Below are 22,933 nucleotides of genomic sequence, written 5' to 3'. Positions count from 1 at the left end.
TTTCTTTGGTTACACTGTTTATATAAGTTTATTTCTTCAGTTCATTTCAGTCGTTCAGTCATGTCTGACTCTTTGCGATGCCATGGACTGCAGCACACCAGCTCTCCCTGTCCATCACCAACTCCCATATTTTACTCAAACTCATGTCCATTGAGTCAGTGATGCCATCCAGCCATCTCATCCTCTGTCATCCCTTTTCCTCCTGTCTTCTAACTTTCCCAGCATCAGGGTTTTTACAAATGAGTCAGTTCTTCACAACAGGTGGCCAAAGTATTGGAGTTTCAGCTTGAGCAGCAGTCCTTCGAATGAATATTCAGGACTGATTTCCATTAGGATGGACTGGTTGGATCTCTTTGCAGTCCAAGGGACTCTCAAGAGTCTTCTCCAACACTGCAGTTCAAAAGCATCAACTCTTCTGCACTCAGCTTTCTTTATAGTCCAAATCTCACATCCATACATCACTACTGGAAAAACCATAGCTTTGACTAGATGAACATTTGTTGGTAAAGTAATTTTAATATGCTGTCTAGGTTGATCATAACTTTTCATCCAAGGAGCAAGGGTCTTTTAATTTTATGGCTGTAGTCACCATTGGCAGTGATTTTGGAGCCCTCCACAAGAAGTCTGCCACTGTCTCCTATCTAGTTTTCCGAATGTTGAGTTTTAAGCCAACTTTTTCACTTTCCTCTTTCACTTTCATCAAGAGGCTTTTTAGTTCTTCTTCACTTTCTGCCATAAGGCTGGTGTCATCTGCATATCTGAAGTTATTGAAATTTATCCCAAAAATCTTGATTCCAGTTTGTGCTTCATCCAATCCAGCATTTCTCATGACATACTCCGCATGTAAGTTAAATAAGCAAGGTGACAATATACAGCCTTGACATACTCACTTCCAGATTTGGAAACAGTCTGTTGTTCCATGTCCAGCTCTAACTGTTGCTTCTTAACCTGCATCCAGATTTCTCAGGAGGCAGGTTAGGTGGTCTGGTATTCCCATCTCTTTAAGAATATCTCACAGTTTATTGTGATCCACACAGTCAAAGGCTTTGGCATAGTCAATAAAACAGAAGTAGACTGGACATGGAACAACAGATTGGATCTAAATAGGAAACGTAGCCTGTCAAGGCTGTATATTGTCACCGTGCTTATTTAACTTATATGCAGAGTATACCATGAGAAGCACTGGGCTGGATGAAGCACAAGCTGGAATCAAGATTTCTGGGAGAAATATCAATTACCTCAGATATGCAAATGACACCACCCTTATGGCAGAAAGTGAAGAAGAACTGAAGAGACTCTTGATGAAAGTGAAAGAGGAGAGTGAAAAAAGTTGGCTTACAGCTCAACATTCAGAAAACAAAGATCATGGCATCTGGTCCCATCACTTCATGACAAATAGATAGGGAAATAGTGAAAACAGTGGCAGACTTTATTTTTTGGGGCTCCAAAATCACTGCAGATGGTGACTGCAGCCATGAAATTAAAAAAAAAAAAAACACTTACTCCTTGGAAGAAAAGTTATGACTAACCTAGAAAACACAGAAATTAACAGACACTTACTCTTTGGAAGAAAAGTTACGACTAACCTAGAAAGCATATTAAAAAGCAGAGACATTACTTTGCCAGTGAAGGTCCGTCTAGTCAAGGCTGTGATTTTTCCAGTGGTCATGTATGGATGTGAGAGTTGTGCTATAAAGAAAGCTGAGTGTAGAGGAATTGATGCTTTTGAACTGTGGTGTTGGAGAAGACTCTTGAGAGTCCCTTGGACTGCATGGAGATCCGACCAGTCCATTGTAAAGGAGATCAGTCCTGAGTGTTCATTGGAAGGACTGTTGTTGAAGCTGAAACTCCAATACTTTGGCCACTTGATGCAAAGAGCTGACTCACTGGAAAAGACTCTGATTCTGGGAAAGACTGAGGGCAGGCTGAGAAGGGGACAACAGAGGATTATATGGTTGGATGGCATCACCGACTCAATGGACATGAGTTTAGGTACACTCTGGGAGTTGGTGATTGACAGGGAGTCCTGGCGTGCTGCAATCCATAGGGTCACAAAGAGTCAAATGTGACTGAGTGACTAAATTGAACTGAAGGTGCCTGGCATTAATATTAATGGATCTACCATGCAAATTAATGTGACTGTTACCAAGGAACTCCCTCAACATAGTTGAAAACTCACTGAAGACAGAGTAGTCACATGTATCCTGGTACCCTGACTTGTTGCATCCTAGAGCAATGCCAAGTTCAAGCAAGATTTGGGGCAGAGTTCAGTGGAGAAACTGCCACTATTGGGAAGTAAATCTTCTAATGTACATAATAATGTACAATGAAAACACCAGCCTTTTCCAAGCTGTGATAAGGGGCAGGGATACAATGGGAGCAAAATGTAGTACTAACATGGTTATAGCCTCTCCCTTCGGCTTTACTGTTGATTAGTCATAACTTGTTTCCATGGATTTCCCTGGTAGCTCAGTTGGTAAAGAATCTGCCTGCAATGCAATAGACCTGGGTTCAATCTGAGGATCAGGAAGATCCCCTGGAGAAGGGAATGGCAACCTACTCCAATATTCTTGCCTGGAGAATCCCATGGACAGAGGAGCCTGGTGGGCTATAGTCCATGGGATCACAAAGAGTCAGACATAACTAAGTGACTGACATACACATACCTATGTACTTATACATGTTCTTTTTCAATTATATCTTTATCTCAGTGATGTTGATATGAGAACTTCCTACATATCAATTGCACACAAATGATTTTATGCAGCTTAACTAGAAAATTTTTAGGGAGTTAGCCAAATTTTTGAAAAAAAAAAAAAATTGGTGTCTTTCTGCAGACTGTAATGATATACATTCTAAAGTTATTTTATTTCTGATATTTTAACATACTCATTAACTCTGACAATGAATTCCAATATATGAGGATGGGCATCCAGTGACCATGACATTAACTTAAAGTTACCTCTCTGGTTACAGGCCAATTAGATGCTCTCATGTTAGAATTTGGAGTGCAGAGTGAGTGGAGATAAGAGTCTGAGGATCATTGATGCTGTTATATAATGTGCATAATCTAAATGCATGTGGCTGCTGATGACTCCTGTACCTTTCTTTCTTTCTAGCCTTAAGCAGGAGACCTGGGTTTGATCCCTGGGTCAGGAAGATGCCCTGGAGAAGGAAATGGCAACCCACTCCAGTATTCTTGCCTGGAGAATCCCATGGACAGAGGAGCCTGGTGGGCGACAGTCCATGGTGTCGCAAAGAGTTGGACACAGTTTCACTTTCACTTTCATTTTCCTTTGATACCAATAGTCACCTCTTTCTCATTCATTTTATTTCCTTTTCTGGGAAAGCTGGCCAGAGTCAGAGTCATTTGCATATAAAAGGAGAATAATTATTGTGGCATATATTGCTACTCATTTCATCAATAATATTGAGTCCTCTAAAGGACATATAGAGGGCTTCCCCAGGTGGTGCTAGTTGTAAAGAATTTACCTGTCAGTGAAGGAGACACAAGAGACACAGTTTAATCTCTGGGTTGGGAAGATCCTCTGGAGAAGCGCATGACAAGCCACTCCAATATTCTTGCCTGGAGAAATCCATGGACAGAGAAGCCTGGTGGCCTATAGACCATAATGTCCCAAAGAGCTGACATAACTGAAACATCTTAGCACAGCACACACTCTTCACCAGTAGCATATTGGATATGCATTTTGCATGTTGTGTTGTGCCCAAGTCACGAAATCTCCCAGTGACCACCAGGGAGCCGATATCCAATGCAAAAGCAAGAGAGTTTTTATTACCAAGCTCGAGCTGGGGCTCCCACCGATATCGAGGCAGCGACTATAGGGAGGAGCCCTGAGGGTATTCTCGCGTGAGAAATTTGAAAAACGGGTGTTCCCGAGTTGGGAGACATCTAATTGGTTACTTTCTGTGGAAGGGTTAGGTGTTGGTTTCTGATTGGTTCTTATTTTCCCAGGCTGGCCCCGGGTTCTGATTGGTTCCCATTTCCCAGGCTGGCCCCGGGTTCTGATTGGTTCCCATTTCCCAGGCTGGCCATGGGTTCTGATTGGTTCCCATTACCTAGGTAGACTATGTTAAGTCAGGAGATTTTGGTCTGGGGTCCGATTGGCTCGAGGGTGGTGGGGTGAAGTCAGGGGATTTCCAAAGGATCTTGGATTTTCAAAGGCTCTTTTCCTGGATCCTTACAAAATGGAGTTTTTCTGTTAACAAAATGGAGTAGCTTAGGTCCTTCAGTTGTACTCTGAGTAGGAGTTAAATAAACAGAGTGACAACATACAGCCTTGTCATACTCCTTTCCCAATTTTAAATCAGTGTGTTGTTCCACATCTGATTCAAATTGTTGCTTCTTGACTTGCATACTGCTGCTCTCAGAAGGCAGGTAAGGCGGTCTGATATCTCTTCAATAATTTTCCAGTTTGTTGTGATCCATACAGTCAAAGACTTTAGCATAGTCAGTGAAGCATATGTTTTTCTGGAATTCTCTTGCTTTTTCTATGATCCAGTGTATGTTGGCAATTTGATCTCTGGTTCCTCTGCCTTTTCTGAATTCAGCTTGCCCTCATTAGTTATCTCTTTTATATGTAACACTGTGTATATGTCAATCTTAATTTCCAAGTTTACCCCTCCCCCATCCCACTGTCTTGTAATGTTGCATTGTTTTACAGGTAGAAACACTCATAGTCTGTATACTTAAGGGAGAAAGAACTTTGATACATTTATAAACAATTTTCTTTGGGAGGTTAAAATGGCTACAAGACATTCAAGTGCGGCCTGTAAGCTGCCAATTAAAATGAGGGGAGAAACAATAAAGGGAGAGCAGGACCTAGAACAATTTTGACAAAAGATTCATTACAAAAGTGTATCAGCATCCATATACATAACAAACACTCGACAGGTATTTAAGAGTGAGGAACACTTAGGATGGGTGCATAAGTTAATACTAAAAATAACTAAACTAAAGAGCACAACTGAAAAAAAAAAAAAAAAAGAGCACAACTGCCCACAAATGTCTTTATCCAAAACAGTAGCCAAACGCAGGTTAATGCTGTTGCATTAAAATAAATGAATATATTTATGTATCTAAATGTATTCTAAGAACTGTGAATTTGAAGTCAGGGATGAATAAAGGTGAAATCACTGTATTTAGTGGAATTATAATGTAGCATTGGATTCCAATGAGTAAATTTTAAAATATAGTTTGTGTTATTGGAGCTGAACCAATGCATGAGTGGTTTAGGCTAGACTGTAGAACAATAAGTCAATATTTGGAGTATAGGGAATAAAATAACAATTGACACAGTTAACAGGTATATTTTAGAGCTTTAAAAAAAAACAAAAGTAAATATAAGCTCTAATTGGAGTATTCAACAGTTTAATTAAATGTTCTTCAGTCTACATAAACCTTTTTCTATGCACATTTGTGAAGTTCTGAGGCAAAATCCTGCTTGTTGAGTCCTCAGGTCTTAGGAAATTCAAACAATTCTCTACACCAGATAAATTAGTCTGAGTAGTTTGGAAAGACAGAATGTCTGCTCCACTAGCTCTAATGTGGATGTGATTACCCTTCCTTGCAGCCTGGTTGGAATATAACACATAACATGTGAGCAAGTCTTCTCCAGGTTCATCTTCCTCTGAATGAGAATGTGCATGCTCAGTTGTGTCCGAGTCTTTGCCACTCTATGGACTATAGCCTACCAAGCTCCTCTGTTCATGGGATTTTCCAAGCAAAAATATTGGAGTGGGTTGCCATATCCTTTTGCCTGCTCATTAATAGTTGGCATTTCTCATGATTCCACTCATAACCTGCTCTTCACCATTTACTCAGTGCCTTACTACCCACTATCAATTTTAACTCATTTATATTTGATGATAGTAAAAACTGTCTATCCCAGGCCTCTCTTTTGAGCTCTGAACAATTTATTCTTGAATATCTCTCATGCCTTCAAATCACCAAGTCTAAAAAAGTGAGCTCATCATTCTTTACTCCACTTTCACAAACTTAATCTTTCTTCTAAGCTTCTCAATAAATTTAATTCTGTGGAAAAAAATGTAGCCTTTTGATATAAGGCTATAATATGATACTTGTATAAGATGTAAAGGGCTTCCCTGGTGGCTCAGTGGTAAAGAATCTGCCTGCTATGCAGGAGCCTCAGGAGATGTGGTTTTGATCCCTGGGTTGGGAAGATCCCCTGGAAGAAGGGGCAATCCACTCCAGTATTCTTAGCTGGAGAATCTCAGGGACAAAGGAGCCTGGTGGGCTACAGTCTTGGGGTTCGCAAAGAGTTGGACACAACTGAAGAAGCTAGAATGCACACGCAATATGTAAAATGACTCCATTTGAAATAAAATGATTTCCCTCTCACAAAAGAGTTAAAAACTGATATCCTTGGAAAAATTGCAACTTTAATCTCTCCGGTTATTCAGAGACCCAGGTTCCATTCAATCATTAGGATGATCCCTTTGCATTGTCTATGTCCACCTAGGAGAATGGAGGGGGTATAGACTCCTTGAAGGGGTTCACATTACTTCTGTTTATTTGTCATTGTCAAGAAGTAGACACATCTTTTATTCTTTCACAGCTAGAGGTTTCAAAACTCCCAGATTTTACAATTATTCTCTGTACTTTCAGTCTCTTCAGACAAGCAAGCTGAGGTGAATATTTGTATCACATTTTATTGCACACATGTGCCTAGCACAATATATAGAATATAAAGTTTAAATATTTTTATGTATTAATAAATATGTATCTATTTTTTCTCCTCAATTAATAGTTCTAACACTGTGAGTATCTTTTCTATATGGACAATACCCTAGAAGCTTTGGATGTATTCATGAATAAGAAAAACTTTTGCCACATGAAAGTAATACATTAAACAATGAAGACAAGAAATACACAAATAAATCAATATATATCCCTTGGTACTGTTATGGATAAGGGTAAGGAAGACAAAATTGCAAGACAGGAATGTTTTGCTTATATAAACTTTTCAAGAAAGATCTCTTGGAAAGTGCGGTATATGGGACTTCTCTGGTGGTCCAATGGTTAAGACTCCATGCTTCCAAGACAGGGAACATAGGTTCAATCCCTGGTCAGGGAATTAAGGTCTCACATGCCACATAAAGCAGCCAAAAAATAAAAAAAAAATAACCAAAGAAAGAAAGAAAATGTGGTATATGAATAAAGACTGTCTAAAGGATAAAAGATAATGAATGATGCAGATATCCTAGAAAAAATCATCCTCTGTAGAGAGAACAACAAGTACAAAGGTCCTGAGGAAAAAACACACTTTCTAATTTCACACTATAGTAAGGAGCTGGTGCATCAATGCAGAATGAAGGAGGTAGAAATTATGTTTAAATGAAATCAGAATAGTAGCAAGAATCCTGACGTTATAGAGCTCATGGACCCCAAAGCATTTCACTCTGGATTTAGGTGAACTATTAAAGTGCTTGAGCAAAGGAGTAAAGTGATCAGATAAATGGTACAGTATCAGGACATTGCTGTATCAAGAACAAATTATAGACGAGGAAAGGCAGGAGGAAGACCAGTGATGAGGCTATTATAGTCATAGTGATGAATGGTGATGGCAACTTAAACTGGGATGAGGCAGTAGAGGAAATAATATGGCCTATATTCTAGATATATTTTGGAAGTAGAGAACAGGAAGCTACCAGAGGACTGGAAACAAAATGTGGTTGTGATGTGAAAGAGAAAGAAAGGGGTCAGTGGGAGTTTTACTATTTTAGGTTTGATAGTGTAGTCATTAACATAGTTCATCAAATATTCCTGATTGTCCTTGAACTAATAGAATATCTTTCCTCTGTTTGATATATGAGAAGAATGAATTCTGCTTGTTTGCCTTTGGATATGGTCACATGATGGTCTTTGGCTACTGAAATATGACAATTGATACATCTTACTGGCATCCCTAAATCTCTCCCATCCTTTGTATAATTAACCAAATACCCTTTTTGACTCTGCTAAAACTGAAGTGTCACAAAAATTGGTTACTTCCTCAGTCTGAATTCTGAAGTGAGAACAGCATGGGGCAGAGCTCCAAGCCTACCCTTAAGCTGAAGTAGTATGAGAGAGAAAACAATTAATTCACCAAAATTCTGCAGGCTATTTTTTTCTTCAGTATATCCTAGACCATGTATAATCAATATATTTGGGCAACTGGAAAGACAAGATATTTATACATCAAAGATCAGAGTAAGTAGGAGAGAGAATCAGAAATTTGATTAGTAAGGTTCAATTGCAGCTGAATCTGTCAAAAATTCAAGTACATATGTCACAAAGAGCATAGAGCTTTGGGTAGAGCATTTGATTGGTTGGAGATTAAAAATCAGAATCTTTCAGGACTGAGTATTTAAATATATAAGATTTGCAATAAATAATGTAGTGAGTGCAAGTAGATAAGAATAGAGATTCTAAGGTGTAAGTCTATGGCATGTTATTATTTAAAAGTCAGAAAGATAATGAGAAAATAGAAATGAAGACTAGAAAGGAATTACCAGTAATGTAGAGTGGATGTTATCTTAGAAGTTAAAATAAAGAAATGTGTTAAAATGGAGGAAATGATGAAGCAGTCTATGTGTTACTGACAATTTAAATATGATGGAATTTAACAATTAACCATTGGTTTTAGCAATGTGGAGATCATTATAAAGCCTTTGTCTCTAAAAAAAAAAATTGATAATAATAAAGCCTTTGTCCCTAGAGTGGCCAAGAAAACATCTGTTCAAGTGGTTTCTAAGGAGACTGGGAGAAGGATTGAAGACATGAAGTTTATGTACTCTGAGGGAAATATTTTGCTCAAAATGTTATCTGAAAAGATGGAAGCAGTATCTGAGATTAAATGTAACTAGAGAGAACATTTCATCATGAAGGATATCATAGCATATGAAGCAGCTGTGAATTATCTAGCAGAAAGAAAAATACTGATGATGCAGGAGAGAGGGCACAATTGTGGGAAGTATGTCACCCAGTAGGCAAAAAGGATTACCACTTAATATACTTATTTATATACTTATGTATCCTTGACTGGGAAATCTCACGGACAGAGGAGCCTGGTGGGCTGCAGTCCATGGGGTCACAAAGAGTCGGCCACGACTGAGCGACTAACACTATATTTATGTTTAGTCTACTTATTTTCATGCATGCACACTTCATCCAGTAAATTAAGGAAGTTCATGAAAGTGATTATAGGTATAGCTATGGGATCTCAGAGGAAATGTGAAGCATATAGGGACAGATGGAGGTAGGTGGGTATATCTAATGCTGAATGCATGTGCATGTTCTGTTTTGCTTCCTTCTCTTCCTTCAGCTAAAATAGGAAGTGATGTAATCAACTTAAAGAGAGGATGCTGGTGATTTGAGAAGATGTGAAAGAGTTTTCTGAAAATATAGGAGCACAGGGACTTCCCTGGTGGTCCATTGTCTAAGACTCTTTTCTTCCAATGCAGGGGCTGCAGGTTTGATCCCTGGTAGGGGAATTAAGGGGCTCCCCTGGTGGCTCAGTGATAAAGAATCCGCCTACCAAGGAGGAGATGCAGGTTTGATCCCTGAGTCGGGAAGATCACTTGGAGTAGGAAACTGCAACCCACTCCAGTATTCTTGCCTGGAGAATTCCATGGACAGAGGAGCCTGGTGGGCTATAGTCCATGGGGTTGCAAACAGTGGGATGTGACTTAGCAACTAAAACGACAACCACCCAACAGGGAACTAAGATCCCACATGGCGAGCAGTTCAGCCAAATGGAAATAAAAATATGTGGGAGCATGAGAGGATGAAGGAACTTAAATCAGGATATTAGACAGAATGTTAAAGTCAGTGATTGTGAATTCAAGTCATCATGGTCATCAGAGTTGCATGTTGTAGTTTTTTTGCTTTTTTGTTTTTTCGCCTAGTCCCAACTCAGCTATGTGCTACAGATGCAGAGTTGACAGAGCAGCCTTTGGAGCCTGCGTTGGAGCATTGTCATGGAAAGCACAGGCAAGAAAGGGATGGAATCTGACCTGAGTAAGCAGAAGAGAGGCCTAAAGCTATGAAAGACCATGCAACTTAGTGAGATCGGAGAACTGTTAGTTCAAGATGGGTGAATGAATTGCTTGCTGCATATACTAGTATAGGAAGGGAAGAAAATATTTACTAGTTGATAGTCTGGCAGTTGGAGGAAAGATAGTAGTCACAGTTTTTGACATTTTTCTCCTTATTTTTCCTATTGATAATGAAATGAAGGATAATTTTGATGACAGCAATATATCAGTACAGACTTGCTCAGCAATCACAAACCCCTGCTGAAAAGGAAATACTACAAATGTTAAATATGTCATGATTGCTCGATTCTGATAGTTAAATGCACTTATGGACTATTTGCCTTCTCAGTTCCTCAATTCCATTCTCATTCTGTGAAAGTGATTGCTGTTGGTAACAGGAAAGAAAGCCTTAGGGGAAGAAAATAATTTTTTCCATGCCTATTTAATTCTAGGCTCTATATGTTTTAGAGAGGAATAAACCAATACACACAAAACAGCTATTTAAATTAATGAGCCCTACCAATTATGGTCTAAATACTTGTAACTAAATATACTTTATTTTATTCATTAAAAACTTGGAAATAATTACACCCAGAAATCCTTAAAAATAAATTACTAATTTCCAACATGCATATAATTTCCTCTTGTATCTTATCATTTAAACCATGAAATGTTTCTGCATTTGTATAAATATATATGCATATTTCTTGCAAAAATGTTCTAAAAGAAGACAAATACTGATAAGGTAAGCATTTTTGTATTTAATGAGAACATGGACAAAAACTGAAATATAAAACTGAGTGAGAAATAAAAGAATGAATATATCCAATGTATGGATAATTAAACCCACTTTTTTTCTCTCATGAGAAATAATTTAAGTCCACTTGTAAATGGAAACTATATTATACTGCGAAAGAATGGAATGCCCCTGGGATAAAATTGTGTTTTCAAACAATTATTATGGGACAATTATCTAAGCCTTAATTTTATCATTTATAAAATAAGAAAATATCTCTCTTTCTCTTCTTGCTATCATTTTTTCTTGTTCAGTTTCCGAGTCATATCCGACTCTTTGTGACCCCATGGACTGCAGCATGCCAAGCTTCTCTGTCCCTCGCCATCTCCCAGAGTTTGCCCAAGTTCATGTCCAATGAATCTGTGATGTCATCCAACCACCTTTCCCTGTCACCATCTTCTCCTTCTGCCTTCAATCTTTCCCAGCATCAGGGTCTTTCCTAATGAGTCAGCTGTTCGCATTGCTCTCTTTAAAAGGATTTAAAATTTACAGAGAATTAATAAATATCTTTAGGTATGTTTTTACTTAATGTTAAATGAGGTTTCAATATAGGCTTTAAAAATATCCAGTATTTAACTTACTCTGTATTGACTGTTTAACTTAAGCCAGCACTTAATATACTAACTCTGAAATATTTTGCTAAAAGTTTCAAGATTCAAATAATGTAGGAGGAAAGTCTTATTTGATATATTGTATATAGAGAAAAGAAAAACAGCAAAAATATACAGCTAGATGATTTTTTCATAATAAAAATACCCATGTAATTGGCAATGAGAGCATCTAGAAGTCATTCCCCAAAAGGCAACCCCCAACTCTGCACATTAGAATAACCAGATAGGGATGCAGGTTAGTCTCTTCTTGAAACTTACATAAATGGAATATACTGCTATATTCAAACTTCTGTCTTTTTTTGGCCTCAATATTTTGTTTCTGAACTTCATCTATGTTCTTGCATATAATGTATTTCATTTTTTCTTTTAATTCATATTATTTCACTGGTTGCATATACAAAATATTGTTTATGTTCTGATGTGGATGCAGATTTGGATTCTCGCAAATGATCAAGCTTTAAATATCATCATTCACATTGAGATCTACTATTGTTTTAATCAGCTTCTGTTCATTTCCTTGGTGAGGGAAGGATTATTGTTGAGAGTTATCAAGGTGAATGAACCCAGGACATTGTAAAATGGACCCATGAGATGACAGAAGCTTGTTAGTCCCATGCACTCATGAAATGAGGAAGGAGCATGTGTCACACGATTTTACCTAGAAGTTTTACTCAGGTGCAAAGTGAGCAACCAGGGACCATGGGTTGCAGATTTAGCAATATCAAGAGGTTGGCTGACCTCTAGCTGCCCTGGAAGACATCATTAGCTTATTTGAAAAATGTGAACTGACAGGAAACTGAAACTCCTACACAAGGATAAACAGGAACTGTGCCTGGTCCCCTCAATAAGGAAGGTTTTTTTTGGCTGGGGGACCTTTTCCAAGGGAGCAGAGTAGGAAGTGTAACTTGTGGTGAGTCTATTCGACATGCTCTTGGTTTCACAAGCAGTCAAGACAACATGTGATTTTGCCCTTTAATTTGTCTTCAGTTCAGTTCAGTCGCTCAGTCATGTCCGACTCTTCGTGACCTCATGAATCGCAGCACGCCAGGCCTCCCTGTCTGTCACCAAATCCCGGAGTTCACTCAAATTCACTCACTCAAACTCATCATTGTGAGATGACGCCATCCAGCTATCTCATCCTCTGTCTTCCCCTTTTCCTCCTGCCCCCAATCCCTTCCAACATCAGAGTCTTTTCCAGTGAGTCAACTCTTTGCATGAGGTGACCAAAATACTGGAGTTTCAGCTTTAGCATCATTCCTTCCAAAGAAATCCCAGGGCTGATCTCCTTCAGAATGGACTGGTTGGATCTCCTTGCAGTCCAAGGGACTCTCAAGAGTCTTCTCCAACACCATAGTTCAAAAGCATCAATTCTTCACCACTCAGCCATTTTTCTAGTCCAACGCTCACATCTATACATGACCAGTGGAAAAACTGTAGCTTTGACTATAAGGACCTTTGTTGGCAAAGTGATGTCTCTGCTTTTTAATATGCTGTCTAGGTTTGTCAGCTCTCCTTCCAAGCAGCAAGTATCTTTTACTTTCATGGCTGCAGTAACCATCTGCGGTACCTTGAGCCCGAGAAAATAAAATCTGTCACTGTTTCCACTTTTCCCCCTTCTATTTGCATGAAGTGATGGGACAGGATGCCATGATTTTAGTTTTCAAATGTTGAGTTTTAAGCCAGCTTTTTTATCTTTTACCTTTATCAAGAGGCTTTTTAGTTCATCTTTGCTTTCTGCCAATAGAATGATATCATCTGCTTATCTGAGGTTGCTGATATTTCTCCTGGCAATCTTGATTCCAGCTTGTAAGTCATCCAGCCTGGCATTTTAAATGATATACTCTGCATAGAAGTTTAATAAGCAGGGTGACAATATAGAGCCTTGACATATATTGCTCCAACTAGGTTGTTCTAAGGCCGGTTCTAACTGTTTCCTCATGATAGGTATACAGGTATCTTTGGAGACAAGTAAGGTGGCCTGGTATTCCCATCTGTTTAAACATTTTCCACACTTTGCTGTGATCCACACAAAGACTTTAGCATAGTCAATGAAGCAGAAGCAGATACTTTTCTGGAATTTCTTTGCTTTCTCTATAATCCAACAAATGTTAGCATTTTTATAAATTTGATAATTGCCTTTCAATTTAAAACACAGTAACCTATTTGGATTTCTATTTTGACAATATTCAATTTATAGATCAGCTGTAGGAAAATTGAAACTATCAACTTTGCAACTCATTAATTTGACACAATAACATGGAGAAGAGGTTATAAAATAAGACATGATACAGATATTATCCTGTAGTGTATATGTTGTACCATTTAGATCTTTCTATCTTCAGTTCAGTTCAGTTCACTTCAGTCACTCACTCGTGTCCGACTCTTTCTGATCCCATGAATCGCAGCACGCCAGGCCTCCCTGTCCATCACCAACTCCCAGAGTTCACTCAAACTCATGTCCATCAAGTCGGTGATGCCAACCAGCCATCTCATCCTCTGTCGTCCCCTTCTGGTCCTGTGCCCAGTCCCTCCCAGCATCAGGGTCTTTTCCAATGAGTCAACTCTTCCCATGAGGTGGCCAAAGTATTGAAGTTTCAGCTTTAACATCAGTCCTTCCAGTGAACACCCAGGACTGATCTCCTTCAGAATGGACTGGTTGGATCTCCTTGCAGTCCAAGGGACTCTCAAGAGTCTTCTCCAACACCACAGTTCAAAAGCATCAACTCTTTGGCGTTGAGCTTTCTTCACAGTCCAACTCTCACATCCAACATGACCACTGGAAAAACCATAGCCTTGACTAGACAGAAATTTGGTGGCAAAGTAATCTCTGCTTTTCAATATGCTATTAGGTTGGTCATAACTTTCCTTCCAAGGAGTAAGCGTCTTTTAATTTCATGACTAAAAGCACCATCTGCCGTAATTTTGGAGTTCCCCAAAATAAAGTCTGACACTGTTTCTCCATCTATTTGCCATGAAGTGATGGGACCATATGCCATAATCTTCCTTTTCTGAATGTTGAGCTTTAAGCCAACTTTTTACTCTCTTCTTTCACTTTCATCAAGAGGCTTTTTGGTTCCTCTTCACTTTCTGCCATAAGGGTGGTGCCATCTACATATCTGAGGTTATTGATATTTTTCCCAGCAATCTTCATTCCAGCTTGTGTTTCTTCCAGCCCAACGTTTCTCATGATGTACTCTGCATATAAGTTAAATAAGCAGGGTGACAATATACAGCCTCGACATACTCCTTTTCCTATTTGAGGTGTCGGTTGTTCCATGTCCAGTTCTAATTTTTGCTTCCTGACCTGCATACAGGTATCTCGAGATCCAGGTTTGGTATTCCATCTCTTTCAGAATTTTCCACAGTTTATTGTGATCCACAAAGTCAAAGGCTTTGGCATAGTCAATGAAGAGGAATGGAAGTTTTTCTGGAACTCTCTTGCTTTTTCAATGATCCGGTGGATGTTGGCAGTTTGATCTCTGGTTCCTCTGCCTTTTCAAACACCAGCTTGAACATCTGGAATTTCACACTTCACATATTGCTGAAGCCTGGCTTGGAGAATTTTGAGTATTACTTTACTAGTGTGTTAGATGAGTGCAATTTTGTGGTAGATTGAGCAGTCTTTGGCATTGCCTTTCTTTGGGATTGGAATCAAAACTGACCTTTTCCAGTCTTGTGGCCACTGCTGAGTTTTCCAAATTTGCTGGCATATGGAGTGCAGCACTTTCACAGCATCATCTTTCAGGATTTGAAATAGCTCAACTGGAATTCCACCACCTCCTCTAGCTTTGTTCATATTGATGCTTTCTAAGGCCCACTTGACTTCACATTCCAGGATGTCTGGCTCTAGGTGAGTGATCACATCATCGTGATTATCTGGGTCATGAAAATCTTTTTTATATAGTTCTTCTGTGTATTCTTGCCACCTCTTCTTAATATCTTCTGCTTCTGTTATTTACGTACCATTTCTGTCCTTTATCAAGCCCGTCTTTGCATGAAATGTTCCCTTGGTATCTCTAATTTTCTTGAAGAGATCTCTAGTCTTTCCCATTCTTTGTTTTCCCCTATTTCTTTGCATTGATCGCTGAGGAAGGCATTCTTGTCTCTTTTTGCTATTCTTTGAAACTCTGCATTCAGATGCTTATATCTTTCCTTTTCTCCTTTGCCTTTCACTTCTTTTCACAGCTATTTGTAAAGCCTCCTCAGACAGCCACTTTGCTTTTTTGCATTTCTTTTTCATGGGGATGGTCTTGACCCCTGTCTCCTGTACAATGTCATGAACCTCTGTCCAAAATTGATCAGGCACTCTGTCTATCAGATCTAGTCCCTTAAGTCTATTTCTCACTTCCACTGTATAATCATAAGGGATTTGATTTAGGTCATACCTGAATGGTCTAATGGTTTTTCCTACTTTCTTCAATTTAAGTCTAAATTTGGCAATAAAGATCTGAGCCACAGTCAGCTCCCGATCTTGTTTTTGCTGACTGTATAGAGCTTCTCTATCTCTGGCTGCAAATAATATAATCAATCTAATTTCTGTGTTGACCATCTGGTGATGTCCACGTGTAGAGTCTTCTCGTGTTGTTGGAAGAGGGTGTTTGCTATGACCAGTGCATTCTCTTGGCAAAACTCTGTTAGCCTTTGCCTTGCTTCATTCCATATTCCAAAGCCAAATTTGCCTGTTATTTCAGGTGTTTCTTGACTTCCTACTTTTGCACTCCAGTCCCCTATAATGAAAAGGATATCTTTTTTGGGTGTTAGTTGTAAAAGTTCTTATAGGTCTTCATAGAACCGTTCAACTTCAGCTTCTTCAGCATTGCTGTTTGGGGCATAGGCTTGGGTTACTGTGAATTGAATGGTTTGCCTTGGAAACGAACAGAGATCATTCTATCATTTTTGAGATTGCATCCAAGTACTGCATTTCAGACTCTCTTGTTGACCATGATGGCTACTACTCCATTTCTTCTGAGGGATTCCTACCCATCATAGTAGATATAATGGTCATCTGAGTTAAATTCACCCATTCCAGTCCATTTTAGTTCACTGACTCCTAGAATGTCGATGTTAAATCTTGCCATCTCCTGTTTGATCACCTCTAATTTGCCTTGATTCGTGGGCCTAACATTCCAGGTTCTTAGGCAATGTTACTCTTTACAGCATTGGACCTTGCTTCTATCATCAGTCACATCCACAGCTGGGTATTGTTTTTACTTCGGCTCCATCCCTTCATTCTTTCTGGTGTTATTTCTCCACTGATCTCCAGTACCATATTGGGTACCTACCAACCTGGGGAGTTCCTCTTTCAGTATCCTATCACTTTGCCTTTTCGTACTGTTCATGGGGTTCTCAAAGCAAGAATACTGAAGTGGTTTGCCATTCCCTTCTCCAGTGGACCACATTCTGTCAGACCTCTCCACCATGACCCATCTTTCTTGGGTGACCCCACTGGGCATGGCTTAGTTTCATTGAGTTAGACAAGGCTGTGGTCCATGTGATCAGACTGGCTAGTTTTCTGTGATTATGGTTTCAGTGTGTGTGGCCTCTGATGCCCTCTTGCAAAACCTACCATCTTACTTGGGTTTCTCTTACCTTGGACATAGGGTATCTCTTCATGGCTGCTCCAGCGAAGCGCAGCCACTGCTCCCTACCTTGGATGAAGGGTATCTCCTCACGACTGCCCCTCCTGACCTTGAACATGGAGTAGCTCTTCTTTTAAATTTTTTTTTTTCTTTCTGTCTTACATAAGGCCTAATCCATAGAAGGACCTTCAAGGTAGTGGTTTAAGAAAAAATACAAACAAACAGGGGAAGAATAAAACCTGCTCCAGTTCTTTCTCATACAACAGGTCCAAGTAAGTCACTGATTTTCATTATTTCCCTTCATCAGCCAATCTAGATTTCCCTTAGAATTAGTCGAGACTTTAGCAAATCTAGTTTGGTTACCTGATGGAGTGTCTTGGGTTTTATCCTCAAGAGACTGGGAATCATTTGCTTCATCCTTTTTAGTCTGTTATTGCTACACTGTCTATTTGTAGTAATCACTCCACAAGGAACATCAAGAGATTAACCCCTTGAGTTCCGTATTTATTCTTTGCAGATTTCTATCTTGCAGCAACCTTAGCTCTTTAGGTCACTTAGGACAACTCGATCCATATCTTAACTCTTTTCTTTGCTTTAATTTTTTAGCATGAACAAATGACTATATGATAGTCATATACAGTTATAGTCATATAACTTCAGATTCAGTGGAACTCTTAACATACCCCCCTCCCAACAAGTGAAAGAAACCCTCATTCAGGAACTAGTAGTTCCTATTCGGTATAGCCTAAATTATCAGGATCGAATGCATATGTTTTGCAAGAAATGTGGAAATGACATGATGTTTGTACCCTTTGCTTGCTCAACCCATGTAAATATATATTTGGATGCAGCTACATATATAGGTTGTTGATACAATGTGAATATTACCTCTAAAGAGGACAGCACCTGAAATTTCAGAAGGTGGACCAAGTGCTTTAAGCTATTTTTTTTTTAATGAACATTCCACCATCTGTTAGTCAACCTGTTTTCAGTGATATAGTAGCTGAGAAGACAAGTTCTCCCTGTGACCATAAAACTATAGTCCCATCTCTTTTATCAGAAAGCTACTCTCGAACTGGAACTATTTCATTCAGTATTCCATGCTCTTGTATTGGACAGCTCCTAAACCTTCAAATGTTTGTAGTTGCAGATCAACTGCAAACAGAATAGACAAATCCACATCAAGAGTAGATGTCAATTTTAATAAGAAAAAGTACTGGTCCTGGAAAATGTCTGGCTGGATTCCTAAGCAGATGGTGAAACAATATGGGCTCAGTTTTGATCTCTGCTCTTGGCATGTAGGATGATCAGCAAGACAACAGTAGAAATAGCCTTAGTGAAAAGATTATCTTTGATGCCAGTGTGCCAGGTTGAGAAACATGGCATTAGAGAGACAATTTGCCTTATGAATTCATAATTATCACTAGGTGAGAAATTTCATTCGTAGATAATCACAACATATTTAGGAGTTCATGAGGACTAAGTAGTTCCTGTACATTAAGTTTTGTCTCCACTTGTATTAAATAGGATATTACCATTTCAAATGGAGAATCTAAGTGAGTTTTCTCTACAATAGGAAAGGATTATATTTGATATGAAGGCTGTGCTTTAGAGCATATGAAAATGTTTCTTTCTCACAAGGACTAAAGAAAAAATATTCAACTGTTTCATAAGAATTCTATAAGAGATATAAAAAGAAATCTATACTTTCTTTTAGTATGTTAGTAGCTTCATAGAAGCTGGACACAGTGTATTATCGTAGAAGGTTATTCTTATTCTAGGCATTTAGAAATCATTAACCTGCAGCCATGAAATTAAAAGACGCTTACTCTTGGAAGAAAAGTTATGATCAACCTAGACAGCATATTGAAAAGCAGAGATATTACTTTGCCAACAAAGGTCCATCTAGTCAAGGCTATGGTTTTTTCAGCGGTCGTATATGGATGTGAGAGTTGGACTGTGAGGAAGGCTGAGCGCTGAAGAATTAGATGCTTTTGAACTGTGGTGTTGGAGAAGACTCTTAAGGGTCCCTTGGACTGCAAGGAGATCCAACCAGTCCATCTTAAAGGAGATCAGTCCTGGGTGTTCACTGGAAGGACTGTTGTTGAAGCTGAAACTCTAATACTTTGGCCACCTGATGCAAAGAGCTGAACTCATTTGAAAAGACCCTGATATTGGGAAAGATTGAGGGCAGGAGGATAAGAGGATGACAGAGGATGAGATGGTTGGTTGGCATCACCGACTCAATGGACATGAGTTTGGAAAACTCTGGGAGTTGGTGATGGACAGGGAGGCCTGGTGTGCTGCAGTCCATGGGTTCACAAAGAGTCAGACATGACTGAGTGACTGAACTGAACTGAAATTAGAGTCACAGCAACACTGAGTCAGGGGAGTTCAGAGATTTCTTATACTCCCTGATCCACACATCCATAACTTCCCCCATTCTCAACATCCCCCAACAGAGTGGTGCATTCGTTACAAGTGATGAACCTATATCGGCACATTATTACCATCCAAAGTCCACAGTTTACATTAGGAATTACTCTTGGATTTGTACATTTTGTGGCTGGACAAATGGATAATGACATGTATCAGACATTATCGTGTTATATAGAGTAGTTTTACTAACCTAAAAATTCTATGTGTTCTTCTTATTTATCTCTCCCTCTCCCCTAACCCTGGCTATCACTGATCTTTTTATCGTCTTCACAGTTTGCTTTTTCCAAGATGTCATATATTTGGAGTCATACAGTATGTAGCCTTTTAAGTTTGGCTTCTTTCTCTTAATTATGTGAGTTAAAGTTTCCTCTGTGTCTTTCGTGGCTTGGCAATTTGTTTCTTCTTGACACTGAATAGTATTCCATTGTCTGGATGTATCACAGTTCATTTATTCACCTACAAAAGAGCATTTTAGTTGTTTCCAAGTTTTGACAATTATGACAATTATCAATAAAGTTGCTATAAACATCTGTGTGCAGTGCTTGAGCATGGTTTTTAACTCATTATAATAAAACCAAAAAATCTGAATGTTAGATCTTATGGTAAGTCTACGTATAATTTTGTAAGAAACCACTAGCTTGACTTCCAAAGTGACTGAATCGTTCTGCACACCCATCAACAGTGGGTGACAATTCTGTTGTTTCACAGCCTTATCAGCATTTGGTTTCAGTGTTCTGAATTTTGGCCATTCTGATGTATAATGGTACACTTTTTATGTTTTAATGCCCTCATGATATATGCTATTAAGCTTCTTGTTATATGTGTATATGCCATCTATATATCTTCTTTGCTGCAATGTTGGTTAAGTTTCTCATCTCATTTTTTTTATTAATAATCAGTTTGCTTATTTTCTTATTGTCGAGTTGAAGAGTTCTTTGTCTATTTTGAGTAACAGTCCTTTACCAGATATGTCTTTTGCATGTTTTTCTAATTTGTGACTTGACTTCTCACTCTCTTGACTATGTTGTACAAAGAAATTTTGAAAAATATTTAATGGGCTTAAATGTATCCATTCTTTCTTTCATGAATCATGTCTTTGGTGTTTTACTTTAAAAGTCATCACCATACTCAAAGTCATTTAGATATTCTCTTATGTTATCTTCTAGGAGTTTTAAAGTATATATTTTACATTTAGGTCTGTGATCCATTTTGAGTTAATTTTTGTGAAGTAGATAAATCTCTTTCTATGTTATTGCTTCTTCTTATTGCTGTTGTTCTTCTTTCTACATGATGTCCTGTGTTCAGAGACCATTTCCTGAAAAGACATCTTTTGTCTATTGTATAGTCTTTGCTCCTTTGTCAAAGAAAAACTGATTACCTGTATATGAGTCTAATTTCTGGCTCTCTATTCTGTTACACGAATCCATATTTATTCCTTTACCAACATTACAGATTCTTGATTACTGTGGTTTTATAGTATTTTGTGAAGTCAGATAGTGACAGTTATTCAACTTTGTTCTTCTCTTCAATATTATTGACAGTTTTGAGTCTTCTTCCTCTCCATATAAACTTTGGGATCACAGCAAGTTATTATGTATATATTGATCTCAAATACATTGCTGGGATTTGTTTGATATTGCAATGAATATATAGACCAATTTAGGAAAAATGTATAGCTTGGCAATATTGAGATATTCTCAGTTCAGTCACTCAGTAGTGTTCAACTCTTTGTGAACCCATGGATTGCAGCATGCCAAGCCTTCCTGTCCATCACCAACTCCCAGAACTTACTTAAACTCATGTCCATTGAGTCAGTGATTGCATCCAATAATCTCATCCTCTGTTATCACCTTTTCCTCCTGCCTTCAATCTTTCCCAGCATCAGAGTCTTTTCGCATGAGTCAGTTCTTCACATTAGGTGGCCAAAGCATTGAAGCTGCAGTTTAGCATAAGTCATTCCTATGAATATATAGGACTGATTTCCTTTAGGATGGACTGATGGCTCTCCTTGCAGTCCAAGGGACTCTCAAGAGTCTTCTCCAATCCACAGTTCAAAAGCATAAGTTCTTTGGCACTCAGCTTTATAATCCAAACCTCACATCCATATATGACTACTGGAAAAATCCCAACTTTGACTAGACAGACCTTTGTTGGCAAAGTAATATCTCTGCTTTTTAATATGTTGTCTAGTTTGGTCATAACTTTTCTTCCAAGGAGTAAGTGTCATTGAGTTTCATGGCTGCAGTCACCATCTGCAGTGATTTTGGAGCCCAAAAAATGAAGTCTGTCCCTGTTTCCACAGTTTCACCATCTATTTGCCATGAAGTGATGGGTCTGGATGCCATGATCTTTGTTCTCTGAATGTTGAGCTTTAAGCCAGCTTTTTCACTCTCCTCTTTCACTTTCATCAAGAGGCTGTTTAGTTCTTCTTCAATTTCTGCCATAAGTGTGCTGTCACCTGCATATCTGAGATTATTGATATTTCTCCCAGCAATCTTGATTCCAGCTTGTGCTTCATCCAGCCCAGCATTTCTCATGATGTACTCTGCATATAAGTTAAACAAGCAGGGTGACAATAGACAGCTTTGATGTACTCATTTCCTGATTTGGAACCAGTCTGGTGTTCCATGTCCACTTCTGTTTCTTCCTCACCTACATACAGATTTCTCAAGAGGCAGGCCAGGTGGTCTGGTATTCCCATCTCTTTCAGATTTTTCCACAGTTTATTGTGTTCTACACAGTCAAAGTCTTTGGCATAGTCAATAAAGGCAGAAGTAGATGTTTTTCTGGAACTCTCTTGCTTTTTTGATGATCCAACAGATGTTGGCCATTTGATCTCTGGTTCCTCTGCCTTTTCTAAATCCAGCTGGAATGTCTGGAAGTTCATGGTTCACATATGGTTGAAAGATGGCTTGGAGAATTTTGAGCATTAGTGTACTGTCATGTGAGGTGAGTGCGCTTGTGTTGTAGTTCGAGCATTCTTTGCATTGCCTTTCTTTAGGAATGGAATTGGAGAAGGCAATGGCACCCCACTCCAGTACTCTTGCCTGGAAAATCCCATGGACGGAGGAGCCTGGTGGGCTGCAGTCCATGGGGTCACTGGGAGTCGGATATGACTGAGTGACTTCACTTTCACTTTTCGCTTTCATGAATTGGAGAGAGAAATGGCAACCCGCTCCAGTGTTCTTGCCTGGAGAGTCCCAAGGACGGGGAGCCTGGTGGGCTGCCATCTATGGGGTCGCACAGAGTCGGACACGACTGAAGTGACTCAGCAGCAGCAGGAATGGAATGAAAGCTGAGTTTTTCCCAGTCCTGTGGCCACTGCTGAGTTTTTCAAATTTGCTGGCATATTTAGTTCAGCGTGTTCACAGCATCACCTTTTAGAGTTTGAAATAGCTCAACTGGAATTCCATCATCTCCATCTAGCTTTGTTCATAGTGATGCTTCCT

The sequence above is a fragment of the Capra hircus genome, chromosome 2, assembly GCF_001704415.2.
Source record: "Capra hircus breed San Clemente chromosome 2, ASM170441v1, whole genome shotgun sequence".
Taxonomy (NCBI): Eukaryota; Metazoa; Chordata; class Mammalia; order Artiodactyla; family Bovidae; genus Capra; species Capra hircus.
The sequence above is the reverse complement of the archived record's forward strand: the minus strand, read 5'-3'. Positions refer to the sequence as shown.